Genomic DNA, 22865 nt, shown 5'->3' with positions numbered 1-22865 from the left:
TACAACATATACGTCAGCGACATGCCACAGCCTCCTCCGGAAGGTCTTGTGCTGTCATATGCTGATGATGTGTTGGTGGCTATGACGGGCCAACTGGCCCGCCATGCCGAAGCCAAAATAAACGACTACCTTGCAGTCCTCGATCGGTATTTCACCTGCTGGGGACTCAAGCTTAATGGCGAAAAATGTACGGCTGTTATGTTCACTGGTAAAACACAACACGTACTTCCCAGTTATAGAACATACCGCCCTGTTGTACAAATTGGGCTCAATATTGTGGAAATAAAGGACAGGATGAAATACCTGGGGGTCGTATTTCACAAGAGGTTTGACTTCAACAGGCACATTGACTATATCCTGGCCAGAACGAAAAAAGTGTTCTTCAGCTACCAGGGGCTGCTGAAAATGAGGGGTGGACTATCCTCTGATGTTAAACTCCTAATATATAGGCAAATTATTAGACCCATCATTTCCTATGCCTTTCCTGTCTGGTTTGTCATATCGTCACACCAGATGGAGAGGCTTAGGAAATTGGAGCGGAGAGTACTTGCCTCATGTCTCGGCATGAGAGGAATTATTTACGGCGATAATGGTACTATTAGACGTCACTCTAATAGGGCCATATATGACAGAGCAGAGGGTGACAGAATTGACAGGGTCCTTGTGTCGGGGGCCCTTGAATTTCTGCAAAAATGTAATATGACTGACAACGGGGTTGTTGAAAACGCCTTAAATTGTCACCTAGATATCAACGGATTAAATGAGTGCCGTCACCTGCCTCCAGGTGCATTGCTGTGCTTACTTAATGAGGGATTGTTGTTTGTGGATGGTGAACTTCTTTTCTACCATAGAAGATATAATTCCTTAAATGTAAATAGCATTGTGTATAATAACGCACAATAATTTTTTCATGTAAATATATTGTAAATAGTAGTTGTAGTTCCTAGTTTAAGACTTACAGCCTGTTTCTGTATGTCGAAAGAAGAATGCGTGCGAAAGAAACACGTCCAAACTCTTGTGTGTTTTTCAAATTTGATTATTGTTTTGAAGCACAAGCAAAGGTAAAATGATTTCGAAAACTAAAGTTCAGGCGTGTTTCATTCGCACACATTCTTCTTTCGACATACAGAAACTGGCTGTTAGTTTTAGTTTTTAGTTTTTAAGTACATGTAAATGTTAATATGGCCCTTTTTTGTTGGATTTTTTTGGGGCATAAATTGAATTTTATTTTTATTATAATTTGTTAAATTGCTGCTAGTGGCATGACCACAGCTAATATGTATATATGGAGTAGGTAGCGAAGTAGCTACGGGATTTCTTTATAATAGTACAGTAAGTAAGCCATTCTGTTAGCATGTAATATGCTGTTTATATTAGAGCTTTTTGCAGGGTTAACCTTCTTTGAGAGGATTTGTTTGAAATATAAGCAATGGAGTTGACATTTAAAACCCAGTCGGTTTGTTAAATCCGGTTATATATAAACGGGGTATAAGATATCTATCCAAATAAATATGGCCTTTGGCAAAATTGAAAAAAAAAGAACGATGAAAGAGAAAGATTCATTTAACTATATCGCTCTCGGAACTATTTGGAGCTATTGAACAACATTAAGAAACTTGTACCTTTTCCCAAAAGGAACTAAAAAGATCGATCCGCTCCAGGAACTAGGTTGCCTAATTCTAATTTTTTCGACTCGCTGCTCAGTTCTATGCCAGCAAATCGGCGGCGTCGCGCCGACTTGTTTACTTACTGACGTCCATGTCAGTTAACAGGGGTTCACTAGATTGAAGAAATTACCTCTTCAGGGCTTTACAGTTAGAAAAATTAACCTTTACAAAACATATTTTTAAAAATCCACGACGTATTTAAATTGTTAAAAAAATTATTTAAAAATCCACGATCTTTTAAAATTATTCAAAAAATATTTTTAGAAATCCACGACCTTTTGAAATGATTCCAAAAATATTTTTAAAAATCCACGACCGTTTGAAATGATTCCAAAAATATTTTTAAAAATCCACGTCCTTTTGGAATGATTCAAAAATATTTTTAAAAATCCACGACCTTTTCAAAAAATATTTTTAAAAATCCACGACCTTTTCAAAAAATATTTTTAAAAATCCACGACCTTTTCAAAAAATATTTTTAAAAATCCACTACCTTTTGAAATGATTCCAAAAATATTTTTAAAAATCCACAACCTTTTGAAATGATTCCAAAAATATTTTTAAAGATGCACGACCTTTTCAGGGTCCTTGACAAAACATTTATAAAATTATACTATTGAAGGCCTTTGAACAAATATTTTTAAAAATCCACGACATATTGAAATAATTCAAAAAATTGTTTTAAAAATCCACGATCTTTTGATGTTTTTAAAATCCATCACTTTTTGAAATTATTCAAAAAATCCATGGACTTTTGAAATTATTGAAGAACTATTTTTAAAAATCCATGACATTTTGCAATTATTAAAAAAAATATATTTTTACAAATTCACGACATTTTGAAATTATCCAGAAGATATTTTTTAAAATCCACTACCTTTTCAAAAATATTTTTAAAAATCCACAACCTGTTGAAATTATTCAAAAAAAATTTTAAAAATCCACGACATTTTGAAATGATTCCAAAAATATTTTTAAAAATCCCCGACCTTTTAAAATGATTCCAAAAATATTTTTAAAAATCCACGACCTTTTGAAATGATTCAAAAAATATTTTTAAAAATCCACGACCTTTTGAAATGATTCCAAAAATATTTTTAAAAATACACCACCTTTTGAAATGATTACAAAAATATTTTTAAAAATCCACGAGCTTTTGAGATGATTCCAAAAATATTTTTAAAAATCCACGACCTTTTGAAATCATTCCAAAAATATTTTTAAAAATCCACGACCTTTTGAAATCATTACAAAAAATATTTTTAAAAATCCACGACCTTTTGAAATGATACAAAAAATATTTTTAAAAATCCACGACCTTTTGAAATGATTCCAAAAATATTTTTAAAAATCCACAACCTTTTGAAATGATTCCAAAAATATTTTTAAAGATGCACGACCTTTTCAGGGTCCTTGACAAAACATTTATAAAATTATACTATTGAAGGTCTTTGAACAAATATTTTTAAAAATCCACGACATTTTGAAATAATTCAAAAAATTGTTTTAAAAATCCACGATCTTTTGATGTTTTTAAAATCCATCACTTTTTGAAATTATTCAAAAAATCCATGGACTTTTGAAATTATTGAAGAACTATTTTTAAAAATCCATGACATTTTGCAATTATTAAAAAAAATATATTTTTACAAATTCACGACATTTTGAAATTATCCAGAAGATATTTTTTAAAATCCACTACCTTTTCAAAAATATTTTTAAAAATCCACAACCTGTTGAAATTATTCAAAAAAAAAAAAAAAATTTTAAAAATCCACGACATTTTGAAATGATTCCAAAAATATTTTTAAAAATCCCCGACCTTTTAAAATGATTCCAAAAATATTTTTAAAAATCCACGACCTTTTGAAATGATTCAAAAAATATTTTTAAAAATCCACGACCTTTTGAAATGATACCAAAAATATTTTTAAAAATCCACGACCTTTTGAAATGATTCCAAAAATATTTTTAAAAATCCACGACCTTTTGAAATGATACCAAAAATATTTTTAAAAATCCACGACCTTTTGAAATGATTCCAAAAATATTTTTAAAAATCCACGACCTTTTGAAATTATTCCAAAAATATTTTTAAAAATCCACGACCTTTTGAAATGATTCCAAAAATATTTTTAAAAATACACCACCTTTTGAAATGATTACAAAAAATATTTTTAAAAATCCACGACATTTTGCAATTATTGAAAAAAATATTTTTAAAAATCCACTACCTTTTGAAATTATTCAAAAAATATTTTTAAAAATCCACGACCTTTTGAAATTATTCAAAAAATATTTTTAAAAATCCACGACCTTTTGAAATTATTCCAAAAATATTTTTAAAAATCCACGACCTTTTGAAATTATTCCAAAAATATTTTTAAAAATCCACGACCTTTTGAAATGATTCCAATAATATTTTTAGAAATCCACGACATTTTGCAATTATTGAAAAAAATATTTTTAAAAATCCACTACCTTTTGAAATTATTCAAAAAATATTTTTAAAAATGCACGACCTTTTGAAATTATTCAAAAAATATTTTTAAAAATCCACGACCTTTTAGAATTATTCCAAAAATATTTTTAAAAATCTACGACCTTTTGAAATTATTAAAAAAATGTCTTTAAAAATTTACGATCTTTTGAAATTATTCAAACAATATTTTTAAAAATCCAGTACCATTTGTAATTATTCAAACAATATTTTTAAAAATCCAGTACCATTTGTAATTATTCAAACAATATTTTTAAAAATCCACGACCTTTTGAAATGATTCCAAAAATATTTTTAAAAATCCACGACCTTTTGAAATGATTCCAATAATATTTTTAGAAATCCACGACATTTTGCAATTATTGAAAAAAATATTTTTAAAAATCCACTACCTCTTGAAATTATTCAAAAAATATTTTTAAAAATCCACGACCTTTTGAAATTATTCAAAAAATATTTTTAAAAATCCACGACCTTTTGAAATTATTCCAAAAATATTTTTAAAAATCTACGACCTTTTGAAATGATTCCAAAAATATTTTTAAAAATCCACGACCCTTTGAAATGATTCCAAAAATATTTTTAAAAATCCACGACCTTTTGAAATGCTTCCAAAAATATTTTTAAAAATCCACGACCTTTAAAATGATTCCAAAAATATTTTTAAAAATCCACGACCTTTTGAAATGATTCCAAAAATATTTTTAAAAATCCACGGCCTTTAGAAATAATTCCAAAAATATTTTTAAAAATCCACGACCTTTTGAAATGATTCCAAAAATATTTTTAAAAATCCACGACCTTTTGAAATGATTCCAAAAATATTTTTAAAAATCCACGACCTTTTGAAATGATTCCAAAAATATTTTTAAAAATCCACGGCCTTTAGAAATAATTCCAAAAATATTTTTAAAAATCCACGACCTTTTGAAATGATTCCAAAAATATTTTTAAAAATCCACGACCTTTGGAAATGGTCCCAAAAATATTTTTAAAAATCCACGACCTTTGGAAATGGTCCCAAAAATATTTTTAAAAATCCACGAACTTTAGAAATGATTCCAAAAATATTTTTATAAATTCCAAAAATATTTTTAAAAATACACCACCTTTAAAATGATTACAAAAATATTTTTAAAAATCCACGACCTTTCGAAATGATTTCAAAAATATTTTTAAAAATCCACGACCTTTTGAAATGATTTCAAAAATATTTTTAAAAATCCACGACCTTTCGAAATGATATCAAAAATATTTTTAAAAATCCACGACCTTTTGAAATGATTTCAAAAATATTTTTAAAAATCCCCGACCTTTTGAAATGATTCTAAAAATATTTTTAAAAATCCACGACCGTTTGAAATGATTCCAAAAATATTTTTAAAAATCCACAACCTTTTGAAATGATTCCAAATATATTTTTATAAATCCACGACCTTTTGAAATGATTTCAAAAATATTTTTAAAAATCCACGACCTTTTGAAATGATTTCAAAAATATTTTTAAAAATCCACGACCTTTTGAAATGATTCCAAAAATATTTTTAAAAATCCACGACTTTTTAAAAAATTTCAAAAAAATATTTTTAAAAATCCGCGACCTTTTGAAATTATTAAAAAAATATTTTTAAAAATCCACGACCTTTTAAAATTATTAAAAAAATATTTTTTAAAATTTACGACCTTTTGAAATTATTCAAAAAATATTTTTTAAAAAACCAACGTACTTTGTGTGGTCTTCGAAAATATTTGTAAAAATTGTCTACCATTTAAAAACTATCTTTAAACACAGGGTGTATCGCATATACCCTGCATTTCATGTCTACTTGTATATTCTAAAGCATACTTTGAGGCTCTTCACAATTTACGTTTGTCACAACATATAGGAAGAAGAGGAAAACCATTTGCTTGGTTTCTAAAAATTCTAACTGTAAACAATAATTTGACAGTTGTTTGTTTTCCTGTGTCTGGGTATTTCAACCCCTATTCATTTTTTGTTACAGGAAAATGACAACAGTTCGTGTTGTTTTTGTTACTGTTGCGGCAGATGTCAAAATATAACCAACTGAGAGTCAGAGAGCGGCGAGAAAAGGCCTCTAATCAGAAAACGAGGAAAATTCAGTCAATGACGAGGGTTGTCCTAACCTGCCAACATTTTCGGTGTGCTTTAGTGAAAAATAAAAAAGAAAAATAATTAAGTCTGTGTGAAAGAAAAAAGCCTAAAATTCAGAAAATTTGTGAAAAATATCCTTAAATAGAAGGGGAAATAAGAAAAATAATAAAATCTGAAAGAAAAAAGTCAAGAAAAGTGAAAATCATAGCCAAAAATATAGCAAAAGTTAAGCTAAGTGAAAAAATTAAATTGCCAAAAGAAGTGTTTACCGTGAGTGTGTGTGTGTGTAGTGGTGCGTGTGTGTTATTAAGGGATATAACGTAAATATCCCCCGCCCTTTAAGCACTTAAATTTAACCAAGTGAATTGCTTTACTTTGATTGAAAAATTCCAAATCAAGTCTAGCTGAGCTGTAACATCAACTCTCATCATCATCCTCAACATCGCCAAACTTGGTGGTATCAGCGACCTCAAAACGTCCATGCAAAATAGCTGCAGAAATGTCTAAAAAGATTCCTTTTAATGTGGTATTTGCCTCAGGTAAGTGCCAATTTCATGTTGTTGTTTTTTGTGCATTGCCATTAATCTCGGTGGGGTTGTAGATATATACATATGTAAGTGTGTGTTTTGTTTGGACGTACCCTTATGTAAACCGATGCCCAAATGATGATAAATCCAAAAAAAAGACACAGAAGAGCAAACAAATTGTAATAAATATTAAATTAACTTTTGTACTTAGTATAGCTGATGATGAGGATTGAGCTTGTGTGCGTGCTATTATAAGGTCACCAGAGAAATTATAGAACTTCTCGACCATATGACTCTATTCACAAACACTAACACACACATCCTTAAACATATCCTTTTTCCACCTTCGGTGACACATTTTGCCTCTGTTTTTGCAGGCAAATCAATACATTTCTAAAACAAAGATATCCTTGTTGTTGTGTCTAGTTATCCTCTTTAAAAGATATTATGAGTTTTTTACTCTGTCATTTTGTTGCAATTTCCATTTGTAAATCATCTTTGTGAATAGCAATGTTTATTTCCATTTCCCTTTTATGCTGTCAAATTATCACCTCTGGTTGGAACGTGTGCCACCACACACTAGCTCCGCTGCACGTGTGTGTTTGTGTAATTTATTGCCCAGTTTGATTTCATGATGTCCGAACAGGCTGTTGAAATATTTATCATCGTTATCAAAAACATTTGATTGGGCTCCGGTTTTTTTGGCAGTGGTTACGGAGGAGAGAGAAAATTTTGTTGGCTTTTTTAACACTTTTGCTAAAATTCATCAAGGCTGAATAGAGTTTTCTAAAGAAAATCCACTATTCAGCAAGGCTGATTACCGATTTCTATAGAAAATATACATTTCAGCAAAGCTGAATAGAGTTTGCTGTAGAAAACCTTCAATTCAGCAAGGCTAAATAAAGATTTTTATGGCAAATCTACCACTCTGCAAGATTGAATAGAGTTATGCATAGAAAAATCTTCAATTCAGCAAGGCTGAAATGCAGTTTTCTATAGGCTGAATAGATTTTTCTTCAGAAAATCTAAAATTCAGCAAGGCTAAATAGAGTTTTCTGTAGAAATTCCACAATTCAGCAAGGCTGAATAGAGATTCCTATAGGAATTCAACTATTCAGCAAAGCTGAATAGCGATTTCTATAAAAATGTACTATTTGCGTACTTGTACTTGCGATTTCTTAAGAAATCTACTATTCAGTATGGCTGAATAGAGCTTTCTATAGGAAATCTACTATTCAGCAAGGTTGAATAGATTTTTCTGTTGCAAATCTATTATTCAGTAAGGCTGAAAAGATTTTTGAAATAGATTTTTATTGGAAGGCTGAATAGAGATTTCTATATGAAATCTACAATTCAGCAAGGCTGAATGGAATAATCTATAAACAAACTACTATTCACCTAGGCTGAATATAGTTTTCTACAGGAAATCTACTGTTCAGCAAGCCTAAATAGAGATTTCTGTAGGAAATCTATAGAGATTTCTATAGGCAATCTACTATTCAGCAAGGCTGAAAAGAGATTTCTATAGGTAACCTACTATTCAGCAAGGCTGAATAGAGATTTCTATATAGGAAATCTACTATTCAGCAAGGCTGAATAAAGATTTTTATGGGAAATCTATTTTCATAAAGGCTGAATAGAGATTTCTATAGGAAATCTATAGAGATTTCTATAGGAAATCTACTATTCAGCAAGGCTGAAAAGAGATTTCTATAGGTAATCTACTATTCAGCAAGGCTGAATAGATTTTTCTGTTGCAAATCTATTATTCAGTAAGGCTGAAAAGATTTTTGAAATAGATTTTTATTGGAAGGCTGAATAGAGATTTCTATATGAAATCTACAATTCAGCAAGGCTGAATGGAATAATCTATAAACAAACTACTATTCACCTAGGCTGAATATAGTTTTCTAGAGGAAATCTACTGTTCAGCAAGCCTAAATAGAGATTTCTGTAGGAAATCTATAGAGATTTCTATAGGCAATCTACTATTCAGCAAGGCTGAAAAGAGATTTCTATAGGTAACCTACTATTCAGCAAGGCTGAATAGAGATTTCTATATAGGAAATCTACTATTCAGCAAGGCTGAATAGAGATTTCTGAAGGAAATCTTTTATTCAGCAAGGCTGAATATAGATTTCTATAGGAAATCTAAAATTCAGCAATTGTGAATAGAGATTTGTATAAGAAATCTAGTATTCAGCAACGCTGAATAGAGATTTCTATAGGTAATCTACTATTCAACAAGGCTGAAAAGAGATTTCTATAGGTAACCTACTATTCAGCAAGGCTGAATAGAGATTCCTATAGGAAATCTACTATTCAGCAAGGCTGAATAGAGATTTCTATAGGTAATCTACTATTCAACAAGGCTGAATGAGATTTCTATAGGTAATCTACTATTCAGCAAGGCTAAATAGAGATTTCTATAGGTAATGTACTATTCAGCAAGGCTGAATAGAGATTTCTATAGGAAATCTACTATTCAGCAAGGTGAATAAAGATTTTTATGGGAAATCTATTTTCATAAAGGCTGAATAGAGATTTCTATAGGAAATCTATAGAGATTTCTATAGGAAATCTACTATTCAGCAAGGCTGAAAAGAGATTTCTATAGGTAACCTACTATTCAGCAAGGCTGAATAGAGATTTCTATAGGAAATCTACTATTCAGCATGGCTGAATAGAGATTTTTATGGGAAACCTATTTTCACCAAGGCTGAATAGAGATTTCTATAGGAAATCTACTATTCAGCATGGCGGAATAGAGATTTTTATGGGAAATCTATTTTCATCAAGGCTGAATAGAGATTTCTATAGGAAATCTATAGAGATTTCTATAGGAAATCTACTATTCAGCAAGGCTGAAAAGAGATTTCTATAGGTAACCTACTATTCAGCAAGGCTGAATAGAGATTTCTATAGGAAATCTACTATTCAGCAAGGCTGAAAAGAGATTTCTATAGGTAACCTACTATTCAGCAAGGCTGAATAGAGATTTCTATAGGAAATCTACTATTCAGCATGGCGGAATAGAGATTTTTATGGGAAATCTATTTTCATCAAGGCTGAATAGAGATTTCTATAGGAAATCTATAGAGATTTCTATAGGAAATCTACTATTCAGCAAGGCCGAAAAGAGATTTCTATAGGTAACCTACTATTTAACAAGGCTGAATAGAGATTTCTAAAGGAAATCTACTATTCAGCAAGGCTGAATAGAGATTTTTATGGGAAACCTATTTTCACCAAGGCTGAATAGAGATTTCTATAGGAAATCTACTATTCAGAGATTTCCTATAGATATCTCTATTCAGCCTTGATGAAAATAGATTTCCCATAAAAAATCTACTATTCAGCAAGGCTGAAAAGAGATTTCTATAGGTAACCTACTATTCAGCAAGGCTGAATAGAGATTTCTAAAGGAAATCTACTATTCAGCAAGGCTGAATAGAGATTTCTAAAGGAAATCTACTATTCAGCAAGGCTGAATAGAGATTTCTATAGGAAATCTACTATTCAGCATGGCGGAATAGAGATTTTTATGGGAAATCTACTATTCAGCATGGCGGAATAGAGATTTTTATGGGAAATCTATTTTCATCAAGGCTGAATAGAGATTTCTATAGGAAATCTACTATTCAGCAAGGCCGAAAAGAGATTTCTATAGGTAACCTACTATTTAACAAGGCTGAATAGAGATTTCTAAAGGAAATCTACTATTCAGCAAGGCTGAATAGAGATTTTTATGGGAAACCTATTTTCACCAAGGCTGAATAGAGATTTCTATAGGAAATCTACTATTCAGAGATTTCCTATAGATATCTCTATTCAGCCTTGATGAAAATAGATTTCCCATAAAAAATCTACTATTCAGCAAGGCTGAAAAGAGATTTCTATAGGTAACCTACTATTCAGCAAGGCTGAATAGAGATTTCTATAGGAAATCTAAAATTCAGCAAGTGTGAATAGAGATTTCTATAGGAAATCTAATATTCAGCAAGACTGAATAGAGATTTCTATACGTAATCTACTATTTCTATAGGAAATCTACTATTCAGCAAGGTTGAGTAGATGTTTTATAGAAAATCTACTCTTCAGCAAGGTTGAGTAGATGTTTTATAGAAAATCTACTCTTCAGCAAGGTTGAGTAGATGTTTTATAGAAAATCTACTCTTCAGCAAGGTTGAATAGATGTTTTAAAAAATCCACGTCTATTGGTCTCAGGGAGGTTGAAAAATATTCTTTAAAAAATCCACGGCTATTGGTCTCAGGGAGGTTGAAAAATATTCTTTAAAAAATCCACGTCTATTGGTCTCAGGGTGGTTGAAAAATATTCTTTAAAAAATCCACGTCTATTGGTCTCAGGGTGGTTGAAAAATATTCTTTAAAAAATCCACGTCTATTGGTCTCAGGGTGGTTGAAAAATATTCTTTAAAAAATCCACGTCTATTGGTCTCAGGGTGGTTGAAAAATATTCTTTAAAAAATCCACGTCTATTGGTCTCAGGGTGGTTGAAAAATATTCTTTAAAAAATCCACGTCTATTGGTCTCAGGGTGGTTGAAAAATATTCTTTAAAAAATCCACGTCTATTGGTCTCAGGGTGGTTGAAAAATATTCTTTAAAAAATCCACGTCTATTGGTCTCAGGGTGGTTAAAAAATATTCTTTAAAAAATCCACGTCTATTGGTCTCAGGGTGGTTGAAAAATATTCTTTAAAAATCCAAGGCTATTGGTCTCAGGGTGGTTGAAAAATATTCTTTAAAAAATCCACGTCTATTGGTCTCAGGGTGGTTGAAAAATATTCTTTAAAAATCCAAGGCTATTGGTCTCAGGGTGGTTGAAAAATATTCTTTAAAAAGTCCACGTCTATTGGTCTCAGGGTGGTTGAAAAATATTCTTTAAAAAATCCATGTCTATTGGTCTCAGGGTGATTGAAAAATATTCTTTAAAAAATCCACGTCTATTGGTCTCAGGGTGGTTGAAAAATATTCTTTAAAAAATCCACGTCTATTGGTCTCAGGGTGGTTGAAAAATATTCTTTAAAAAATCCACGTCTATTGGTCTCAGGGTGGTTGAAAAATATTCTTTAAAAAATCCACGTCAATTGGTCTCAGGGTGGTTGAAAAATATTCTTTAAAAAATCCACGTCTATTGGTCTCAGGGTGATTGAAAAATATTCTTTAAAAAATCCACGTCTATTGGTCTCAGGGTGATTGAAAAATATTCTTAAAAAATCCACGTCTATTGCTCTGAGGGTGGTTGAAAAATATTCTTTAAAAAATCCACGTCTATTGGTCTCAGGATGGTTGAAAAATATTCTTTAGAAAATCCACGTCTATTGCTCTGAGGGTGGTTGAAAAATATTCTTTAAAAAATCCACGTCTATTGGTCTCAGGATGGTTGAAAAATATTCTTTAAAAATCCACGTCTATTGGTCTCAGGGTGGTTGAAAAATATTCTTTGAAAAATCCACGTCTATTGGTCTCAGGATGGTTGAAAAATATTCTTTAGATAATCCACGTCTATTGCTCTGAGGGTGGTTGAAAAATATTCTTTAAAAAGTCCACGTCTATTGGTCTCAGGGTGGTTGAAAAATATTCTTTAAAAAATCCATGTCTATTGGTCTCAGGGTGATTGAAAAATATTCTTTAAAAAATCCACGTCTATTGGTCTCAGGGTGGTTGAAAAATATTCTTTAAAAAATCCACGTCTATTGGTCTCAGGGTGGTTGACAAATATTCTTTAAAAAATCCACGTCTATTGGTCTCAGGGTGGTTGAAAAATATTCTTTAAAAAATCCACGTCTATTGGTCTCAGGGTGGTTGAAAAATATTCTTTAAAAAATCCACGTCTATTGGTCTCAGGGTGGTTGAAAAATATTCTTTAAAAAATCCACGTCTATTGGTCTCAGGGTGGTTGAAAAATATTCTTTAAAAAATCCACGTCTATTGGTCTCAGGGTGGTTGAAAAATATTCTTTAAAAAATCCACGTCTATTGGTCTCAGGGTTGTTGAAAAATATTCTTTAAAAAATCCACGTCTATTGGTCTCAGGGTGGTTGAAAAATATTCTTTAAAAAATCCACGTCTATTGGTCTCAGGGTGGTTGAAAAATATTCTTTAAAAAATCCACGTCTATTGGTCTCAGGGTTGTTGAAAAATATTCTTTAAAAAATCCACGTCTATTGGTCTCAAGGTGGTTGAAAAATATTCTTTAAAAAATCCACGTCTATTGGTCTCAGGGTGGTTGAAAAATATTCTTTAAAAAATCCACGTCTATTGGTCTCATGGTGGTTGAAAAATATTCTTTAAAAAATCCACGTCTATTGGTCTCAGGGTGGTTGAAAAATATTCTTTAAAAAATCCACGTCTATTGGTCTCATGGTGGTTGAAAAATATTCTTTAAAAAATCCACGTCTATTGGTCTCAGGGTGGTTGAAAAATATTCTTTAAAAAATCCACGTCTATTGGTCTCAGGGTGGTTGAAAAATATTCTTTAAAAAATCCACGTCTGTTGGTCTCATGGTGGTTGAAAAATATTCTTTAAAAAATCCACGTCTATTGGTCTCAGGGTGGTTGAAAAATATTCTTTAAAAAATCCACGTCTATTGGTCTCAGGGTGGTTGAAAAATATTCTTTAAAAAATCCACGTCTATTGGTCTCATGGTGGTTGAAAAATATTCTTTAAAAAATCCACGTCTATTGGTCTCAGGGTGGTTGAAAAATATTCTTTAAAAAATCCACGTCTATTGGTCTCAGGGTGGTTGAAAAATATTCTTTAAAAAATCCACGTCTATTGGTCTCAGGGTGGTTGACAAATATTCTTTAAAAAATCCACGTCTATTGGTCTTAGGGTGGTTGTAAAATATTCTTTAAAAAAATCCACGTCTATTGGTCTCAGGGTGGTTGACAAATATTCTTTAAAAAATCCACGTCAATTGGTCTCAGGGTGGTTGACAAATATTTTTTAAAAAATCCAGGTCTATTGGTCTCAGGGTGATTGAAAAATATTCTTTAAAAAATCCACGTCTATTGGTCTCAGGGTGGTTGAAAAATATTCTTTAAAAAATCCACGTCTATTGGTCTCAGGCTGGTTGAAAAATATTCTTTAAAAAATCCACGTCTATTGGTCTCAGGGTGGTTGAAAAATATTCTTTAAAAAATCCACGTCTATTGGTCTCAGGGTGGTTGAAAAATATTCTTTAAAAAATCCACGTCTATTGGTCTCAGGGTTGTTGAAAAATATTCTTTAAAAAATCCACGTCTATTGGTCTCAAGGTGGTTGAAAAATATTCTTTAAAAAATCCACGTCTATTGGTCTCAGGGTGGTTGAAAAATATTCTTTAAAAAATCCACGTCTATTGGTCTCATGGTGGTTGAAAAATATTCTTTAAAAAATCCACGTCTATTGGTCTCAGGGTGGTTGAAAAATATTCTTTAAAAAATCCACGTCTATTGGTCTCATGGTGGTTGAAAAATATTCTTTAAAAAATCCACGTCTATTGGTCTCAGGGTGGTTGAAAAATATTCTTTAAAAAATCCACGTCTATTGGTCTCAGGGTGGTTGAAAAATATTCTTTAAAAAATCCACGTCTGTTGGTCTCATGGTGGTTGAAAAATATTCTTTAAAAAATCCACGTCTATTGGTCTCAGGGTGGTTGAAAAATATTCTTTAAAAAATCCACGTCTATTGGTCTCAGGGTGGTTGAAAAATATTCTTTAAAAAATCCACGTCTATTGGTCTCAGGGTTGTTGAAAAATATTCTTTAAAAAATCCACGTCTATTGGTCTCAAGGTGGTTGAAAAATATTCTTTAAAAAATCCACGTCTATTGGTCTCAGGGTGGTTGAAAAATATTCTTTAAAAAATCCACGTCTATTGGTCTCAGGGTGGTTGAAAAATATTCTTTAAAAATCCAAGGCTATTGGTCTCAGGGTGGTTGAAAAATATTCTTTAAAAAATCCACGTCTATTGGTCTCAGGGTGGTTGAAAAATATTCTTTAAAAATCCAAGGCTATTGGTCTCAGGGTGGTTGAAAAATATTCTTTAAAAAATCCACGTCTATTGGTCTCAGGGTGGTTGAAAAATATTCTTTAAAAATCCAAGGCTATTGGTCTCAGGGTGGTTGAAAAATATTCTTTAAAAAGTCCACGTCTATTGGTCTCAGGGTGGTTGAAAAATATTCTTTAAAAAATCCATGTCTATTGGTCTCAGGGTGATTGAAAAATATTCTTTAAAAAATCCACGTCTATTGGTCTCAGGGTGGTTGAAAAATATTCTTTAAAAAATCCACGTCTATTGGTCTCAGGGTGGTTGAAAAATATTCTTTAAAAAATCCACGTCTATTGGTCTCAGGGTGGTTGAAAAATATTCTTTAAAAAATCCACGTCAATTGGTCTCAGGGTGGTTGAAAAATATTCTTTAAAAAATCCACGTCTATTGGTCTCAGGGTGATTGAAAAATATTCTTTAAAAAATCCACGTCTATTGGTCTCAGGGTGATTGAAAAATATTCTTAAAAAATCCACGTCTATTGCTCTGAGGGTGGTTGAAAAATATTCTTTAAAAAATCCACGTCTATTGGTCTCAGGATGGTTGAAAAATATTCTTTAGAAAATCCACGTCTATTGCTCTGAGGGTGGTTGAAAAATATTCTTTAAAAAATCCACGTCTATTGGTCTCAGGATGGTTGAAAAATATTCTTTAAAAATCCACGTCTATTGGTCTCAGGGTGGTTGAAAAATATTCTTTGAAAAATCCACGTCTATTGGTCTCAGGATGGTTGAAAAATATTCTTTAGATAATCCACGTCTATTGCTCTGAGGGTGGTTGAAAAATATTCTTTAAAAAGTCCACGTCTATTGGTCTCAGGGTGGTTGAAAAATATTCTTTAAAAAATCCATGTCTATTGGTCTCAGGGTGATTGAAAAATATTCTTTAAAAAATCCACGTCTATTGGTCTCAGGGTGGTTGAAAAATATTCTTTAAAAAATCCACGTCTATTGGTCTCAGGGTGGTTGACAAATATTCTTTAAAAAATCCACGTCTATTGGTCTCAGGGTGGTTGAAAAATATTCTTTAAAAAATCCACGTCTATTGGTCTCAGGGTGGTTGAAAAATATTCTTTAAAAAATCCACGTCTATTGGTCTCAGGGTGGTTGAAAAATATTCTTTAAAAAATCCACGTCTATTGGTCTCAGGGTGGTTGAAAAATATTCTTTAAAAAATCCACGTCTATTGGTCTCAGGGTGGTTGAAAAATATTCTTTAAAAAATCCACGTCTATTGGTCTCAGGGTTGTTGAAAAATATTCTTTAAAAAATCCACGTCTATTGGTCTCAGGGTGGTTGAAAAATATTCTTTAAAAAATCCACGTCTATTGGTCTCAGGGTGGTTGAAAAATATTCTTTAAAAAATCCACGTCTATTGGTCTCAGGGTTGTTGAAAAATATTCTTTAAAAAATCCACGTCTATTGGTCTCAAGGTGGTTGAAAAATATTCTTTAAAAAATCCACGTCTATTGGTCTCAGGGTGGTTGAAAAATATTCTTTAAAAAATCCACGTCTATTGGTCTCATGGTGGTTGAAAAATATTCTTTAAAAAATCCACGTCTATTGGTCTCAGGGTGGTTGAAAAATATTCTTTAAAAAATCCACGTCTATTGGTCTCATGGTGGTTGAAAAATATTCTTTAAAAAATCCACGTCTATTGGTCTCAGGGTGGTTGAAAAATATTCTTTAAAAAATCCACGTCTATTGGTCTCAGGGTGGTTGAAAAATATTCTTTAAAAAATCCACGTCTGTTGGTCTCATGGTGGTTGAAAAATATTCTTTAAAAAATCCACGTCTATTGGTCTCAGGGTGGTTGAAAAATATTCTTTAAAAAATCCACGTCTATTGGTCTCAGGGTGGTTGAAAAATATTCTTTAAAAAATCCACGTCTATTGGTCTCATGGTGGTTGAAAAATATTCTTTAAAAAATCCACGTCTATTGGTCTCAGGGTGGTTGAAAAATATTCTTTAAAAAATCCACGTCTATTGGTCTCAGGGTGGTTGAAAAATATTCTTTAAAAAATCCACGTCTATTGGTCTCAGGGTGGTTGACAAATATTCTTTAAAAAATCCACGTCTATTGGTCTTAGGGTGGTTGTAAAATATTCTTTAAAAAAATCCACGTCTATTGGTCTCAGGGTGGTTGACAAATATTCTTTAAAAAATCCACGTCAATTGGTCTCAGGGTGGTTGACAAATATTTTTTAAAAAATCCAGGTCTATTGGTCTCAGGGTGATTGAAAAATATTCTTTAAAAAATCCACGTCTATTGGTCTCAGGGTGGTTGAAAAATATTCTTTAAAAAATCCACGTCTATTGGTCTCAGGGTGGTTGAAAAATATTCTTTAAAAAATCCACGTCTTTTGGTCTCAGGCTGGTTGAAAAATATTCTTTAAAAAATCCACGTCTTTTGGTCTCAGGCAGGTTGAAAAATATTCTTTAAAAAATCCACGTCTATTGGTGTCAGGGTGGTTGAAAAATATTCTTTAAAAAATCCACGTCTATTGGTGTCAGGGTGGTTGAAAAATATTCTTTAAAAAAATCACGTCTGTTTGTCTCAGGGTGGTTGAAAAATATTCTTTAAAAAATCCACGTCTATTTGTCTCAGGGTGGATGAAAAATATTCTTTAAAAAATCCACGTCTATTTGTCTCAGGGTGATTGAAAAATATTCTTTAAAAGATCAAAGTCTATTGTTCTGAGGGTGGTTGAAAAATATCCTCTAAAAAATCCACGTCTATTGGTCTCTGGGTGATTGAAAAATATTCTTTAAAAAATCCACGTCTATTGGTCTCAGGGTGGTTGAAAAATATTCTTTAAAAAATCCACGTCTATTTGTCTCAGGGTGGTCGAAAAATATTCTTTAAAAAATGCACGTCTATTTGTCTCAGGGTGGTCGAAAAATTCTCTTTAAAAATCCACGTCTCTTGGTCTCAGGGTGGTTGAAAAATATCTTTAAAAAATCCACGTCAATTTGTCTCAGGGTGGTTGAAAAATATTCTTTAAAAAACCAACTTCTATTTGTCTCAGGGTGGTTGAAAAATATTCTTTAAAAAATCCACGTCTATAGGTCTCAGGGAGGCTGAAAAATATTCTTTGAAAAATCCACGTCTATTGGTCTCAGGGAGGTTGAAAAATATTCTTTGAAAAATCCACGTCTATTGGTCTCAGGGAGGTTGAAAAATATTCTTTAAAAACTCCACGTCTATTTGTCTCAGGGTGGTTGAAAAATATCTTTAAAAAATCCACGTCTATTTGTCTTAGGGTGGTTGAAAAATATTCTTTAAAAAATCCACGTCTATTTGTCTTAGGGTGGTTAAAAAATATTCTTTGAAAAATTCACGTCTATTGGTCTCAGGGTGGTTGAAAAATATTCTTTAAAAAATCCACGTCTATTGGTCTCAGGGTGGTTGAAAAATATTCTTTAAAAAATCCACGTCCATTGGTCTCAGGGTGGTTGAAAAATATTCTTTAAAAAATCCACGTCTATTGGTCTCAGGGTGATTGAAAAACATTCTTTAAAAAATCCACGTCTATTGGCCTGAGTGTGGTTAAATATATTCTATAAAAAATCCACGTCTATTGGTCTCAGGGTGATAGAAAAATATTCTTTAAAAAATCCACGTCTATTGGTCTCAGGGTGGTTGAAAAATATTCTTTAAAAAATATTGGATGGACACATGTCAGTGGTTATGGATTTCCCCTTCCATCTATTGTTAAATAATTTTCTAATAAAATCTTTAGTTAACCGCAAATTTTACTTCTCGCCACCTTGAGACCGCAAACCTAAAATAGTTTATGGTAATTTTGTAGCTTACTATATAAACCTTTACTGAGGCAAGATAAGAACCAAACACAATTTCATTCTTAAATAGTTTATATTGTTTTCTGATTTGACCTGATCGAACTACAGCAAAAGCGCAATGAATTTTTTAGGTATTTTCATTTGCATTGGCCTCTTAGTGGCCATGGCGCTCCATAACGTGGATGCCCGTAAACCCATTAGTGATGAGGAAAAGGTTAGTAGAGAAAATTGTTTCAGAGATTTTGAGTAAATTCCAATTTTATTCCAATTAATCGATTTCTTATTTTAAGTATATGAAATATGATCCACCAAGGTACAAGAACAATGGTCCAAAATTACGCCCAGATGTCCATCCAGTTGGCTAATATATCAATTATTTGTGTTTAGTTCTAGATGGTTTTTAAATAAATAGAATGTCTATAGAAAAAAATATAATTGTGAATTATTTAGAATTGTTTTGAATGTCTGAGGTTAAGTCAAGTTTTTATGGAAAATCTCTAGATGTTTTTTTTTATTTTCACTGAGGTTGGTACGACGAAACTCATCACTATCATTTTCATTTGGTCTCACTTCGGATATTTCACCCGAAGGATGATGTCTCGGATGGCAGTATGCCGCGGTGGCAAGACTCTAGTGACAAAATTGATGACTACCATCTCAACGACACCCTCTAGAGGAAAAATATTAAACAATGACAATGTTTAAACTGAAGTTGGCCGCATTGGGAGTTTCTCTCCATGTTTTACTGATGGTAATGCGTTATATAACCCGGACATAACCAAATAGCTTCATGGATTATCTAGTGGTGCAATAAAGTACTTCCTATCACAAGCGCATTGCTAGCACAGATCTTTGGTTGAAATCTCAACGACACCCTCTAGAGGAAAAATATTAAACAATGACAATGTTTACACTGAAGTTGGCCGCATTGCGAGTTTCTCTCCATGTTTTACTGATGGTAATGTGATATATAATCCGGACATAACCATATTGCTTCATGGATTATCTAGTGGGGCAATAAAGTACTTTCTACCACAACTGCATTGCTTGCACAGATTTCAACCGAAGGTGTGGCATTATCACTGCCTCTAAGATATGTTTGGCAATAATAGACTCAAAGTTTTATTATCCGATCCAAAATGATTATTAAAGTCTCTGAGTTGAGTTGAAAACTTTTGTCAACTCGCTATATAAAAACCCGGAGTCTTGTCGGAGTCTTCGAAGCTCTCAGTTGGAGTATTGCATAGTTAGGAGTCTAACGTGTGTACAGAATCTGCTGGTAGCATGCGGTGGTGGGAAGACTCTAGTGACAACATTGATGACTATCATCTCAACGACACCCTCTAGCGGAAAAAGATGAACAATTTTTACACTGAAGTTGGCCGTGGATTAAAAAAAATCAATAATCATGGATATTAAAAATATTTTCAATCGTTTTTTAATTCTGTTTTAATTTTCTTGAATTAATAAAAAATGAAAAGATATTTTTTTTTAAATCTACGATAAACACCTGCATGGATACAACTGAATATATCAGTTCCGACATTTTTCAACATTGAGTGAGTATGGATATGTAGAATGTAGTTTCAGTTACAAGTTGATACTGATACTTTTTCAAACAGGTATGATATGAGTTGGTATAGACAGAAAAAAGGAACATATTTGTTTATATCTGGTTTGTACAAACTGATATAAATGGATATTGGTGTGATACAATAAGTACTTATTGTATGTAGCCCAAACAAAATAGGAATTGAAATAGAAAAATTCCTACAGAGCTAAATTTTGGTGGAGATGTAGGATTTGTCATTACAAATGAGGTCCTAAAAATCTCTGTTGATCCCATGCGTAAAAAGAAACTTATTCATGGTTATAGGTCATATTTTTGGGTTTTTTATATATCTCAAAAACTGTGAGCCTTACCAAAAAGTGACTAAAGCAAAAGACAACGTCCGTAAAATTCTCTATAAGATATCGCGTTCCTAAAAGTCACATAATAATGATGTGCACATATAAAGCACATATAACTTATTTGACCCGAAAGTGAGGATACTAAATCTGGTTAGACATGGTGCTACTGGACCGAGTACTACAAACCAACTCAAAAATGTGTATTTCGAATTTCTTCAGAATCATTCCATGGACCAATAACAAATTCTGCATTATGAAAACCATTAGGAGTAACAGAATCGTTTAATTTGTTATGGAGGGTATATTATGTTTGTCATTCTGTTTGTAACTTCTCGAAATAATAATTTAAGATCATATAAAGTGTATATGTTCTTTATCAGCCTGCTTCTACACCGATATTGCCCAATGACTGTACTTCTGCGGAAATGACTTTAATGTCCGGAGTAAGTAGGTGGATAATACTTCGGTAAATGTATTGTAGGTCTATTCAGCTTGGAACAACCCCTACCTTACAAAGTGACGCGTCGTTTTAAGGGCTTTTGAAGGTATTATTCTCTTAAGGTCAATCCCCGACCAGAACAACAACATTTTCGGCGGTGGTGGCCTGAGTATTTCAGACAAGAAAACTTATTTACAAGTTGTGTCGTAAGATATCCGTTCGGGCTCGGACTTGATATGGAAGAAGTATCCCTTTTCCCTTCCATGAAAACTTATTTACAAGTTGTGTTGTAAGATAATCCGTTCGGACTCGGCGATAAAAGTAGGTCCCATATTATTGGGCCAATATGAATCGCTGTGCACTCATTGATATGAAAGAAGTATGCCTTCTCCCTTCCGGGATCTTGTAGGAACATATAATATGTAAGTATTTGTTTAAACTATCCATGGGAAAACAAAATTGTTACTCTCTCTATCTCCATCTCTTTTTAATCAGTACCACACCAATTTAAAAATGTAACAAGCTAACACTTGCCTGCGGGAAATAAATTGGTTTGAAGGTATTTTAAACCTAGTTTTGAAATAACCACAAAAACGCTTCAATATAACAAAACTATTTGCAATAAATATTTGGAATATGATAAAACTATTTTTGATAAATATTCATTATTAGGTCGGAAACTTTTCTAGTAGCCCTCGTACATTCCACTCACTGAACCCAGAAAAACATTCGAATTGACGCGTTCAGTTATAACAGTTCATGTCTTTAATATTTATTTATCCCCTAAATAATAAAAATGTTAAAAAATGTTATTTTTTATGAAATTTTCCTTAGAAGTTATTCACACAAGCCTATAGTATCTGTTGGTATCTGTAGTATTTGAAAAATATCTGTTATACAACAGATACTTGAGAACGAAAAAACAAATAAAGTTCTCACTCGTTCATATACAACACAGAACTGTTTCTAACAGTTATGTTATTGTGAGTATACACAACCCAAACAATATCATAACTGTTACACTCATTCCCACATTTATATCATATTATATCTGTTATGTATATGATATATCTGTTTTGTTGATATAAACAGTTATACTATTGCACGTGTTTAAATCTACGATTAGTAAAAAAATATTCTTTAAAAAAATCAACGATCATTGAAAAATTTTTTTTTAAAAATCCACAATTAGGAGGGTTGGCGTTTTTTATTTGGGATGACGACTTCTAAGAAGAAGAATCGTGGATTTTTTAAAGAATATTTTTTCATTAATCGTGGATTTTTTAAAGAATATTTTTTCATTAATCGTGGATTTTTTAAAGAATATTTTTTCATAATTCGTGGATTTTTTAAAGAATATTTTTTCATTAATCGTGGATTTTTTAAAGAATATTTTTTCATAATTCGTGGATTTTTTAAAGAATATTTTTTCATTAATCGTGGATTTTTTAATGAATATTTTTTCTTTAATCGTGGATTTTTTAAAGAATATTTTTTCACATCTTTGTGTTTATTTCAGCTCTAGTCCATATTTTGTTGTATTCAAGTATTTGAATAACAACAAAATGTTTTACAGTGGATATGAAATTGATTAGGTGCGGGCGGAGGGTGGGGAATACTATAGTTTCAGTTGTCACCAAACAACTTCATCAGTTCCCTTTTCCGCCGACTCTGTATCGATAAACAGGTCAATAAGCCCATCCAGCAAATTAAACAAAATGAGAAAATTGCTGTATGGCCCCAAAGCTGATTACCCTACAATTTGAGTCGAACTAAAGAATTTCATATCCACCACTGTTTTTATGTCGTCTTTGCTTTGCAAAGAATGCGAACATATGAGTGTTGCTTCAATA

General features: G+C 31.9%; 1 long non-coding RNA gene across 1 annotated transcript in view; it reads left to right on the top strand.

Annotated features, from left to right (window-relative positions):
- The first annotated feature begins 6010 nt into the window (after positions 1-6010).
- LOC141393851 (uncharacterized) overlaps positions 6011-22865 on the top strand; it is a 394506-nt gene continuing 377651 nt past the window's right edge. The window contains exon 1 of the long non-coding RNA XR_012410207.1: positions 6011-6819. This is a non-coding gene — a long non-coding RNA (uncharacterized lncRNA). The remainder of the gene's footprint in view (positions 6820-22865) is intronic.

The sequence above is a fragment of the Musca autumnalis genome, unplaced genomic scaffold (genome assembly GCF_047663935.1).
Source record: "Musca autumnalis isolate F117 unplaced genomic scaffold, ASM4766393v1 scaffold_2, whole genome shotgun sequence".
In the NCBI taxonomy this organism is placed as follows: domain Eukaryota; kingdom Metazoa; phylum Arthropoda; class Insecta; order Diptera; family Muscidae; genus Musca; species Musca autumnalis.
Note: the sequence above shows the minus strand (reverse complement) of the source record. Positions and strands in the feature narration are given on the sequence as shown.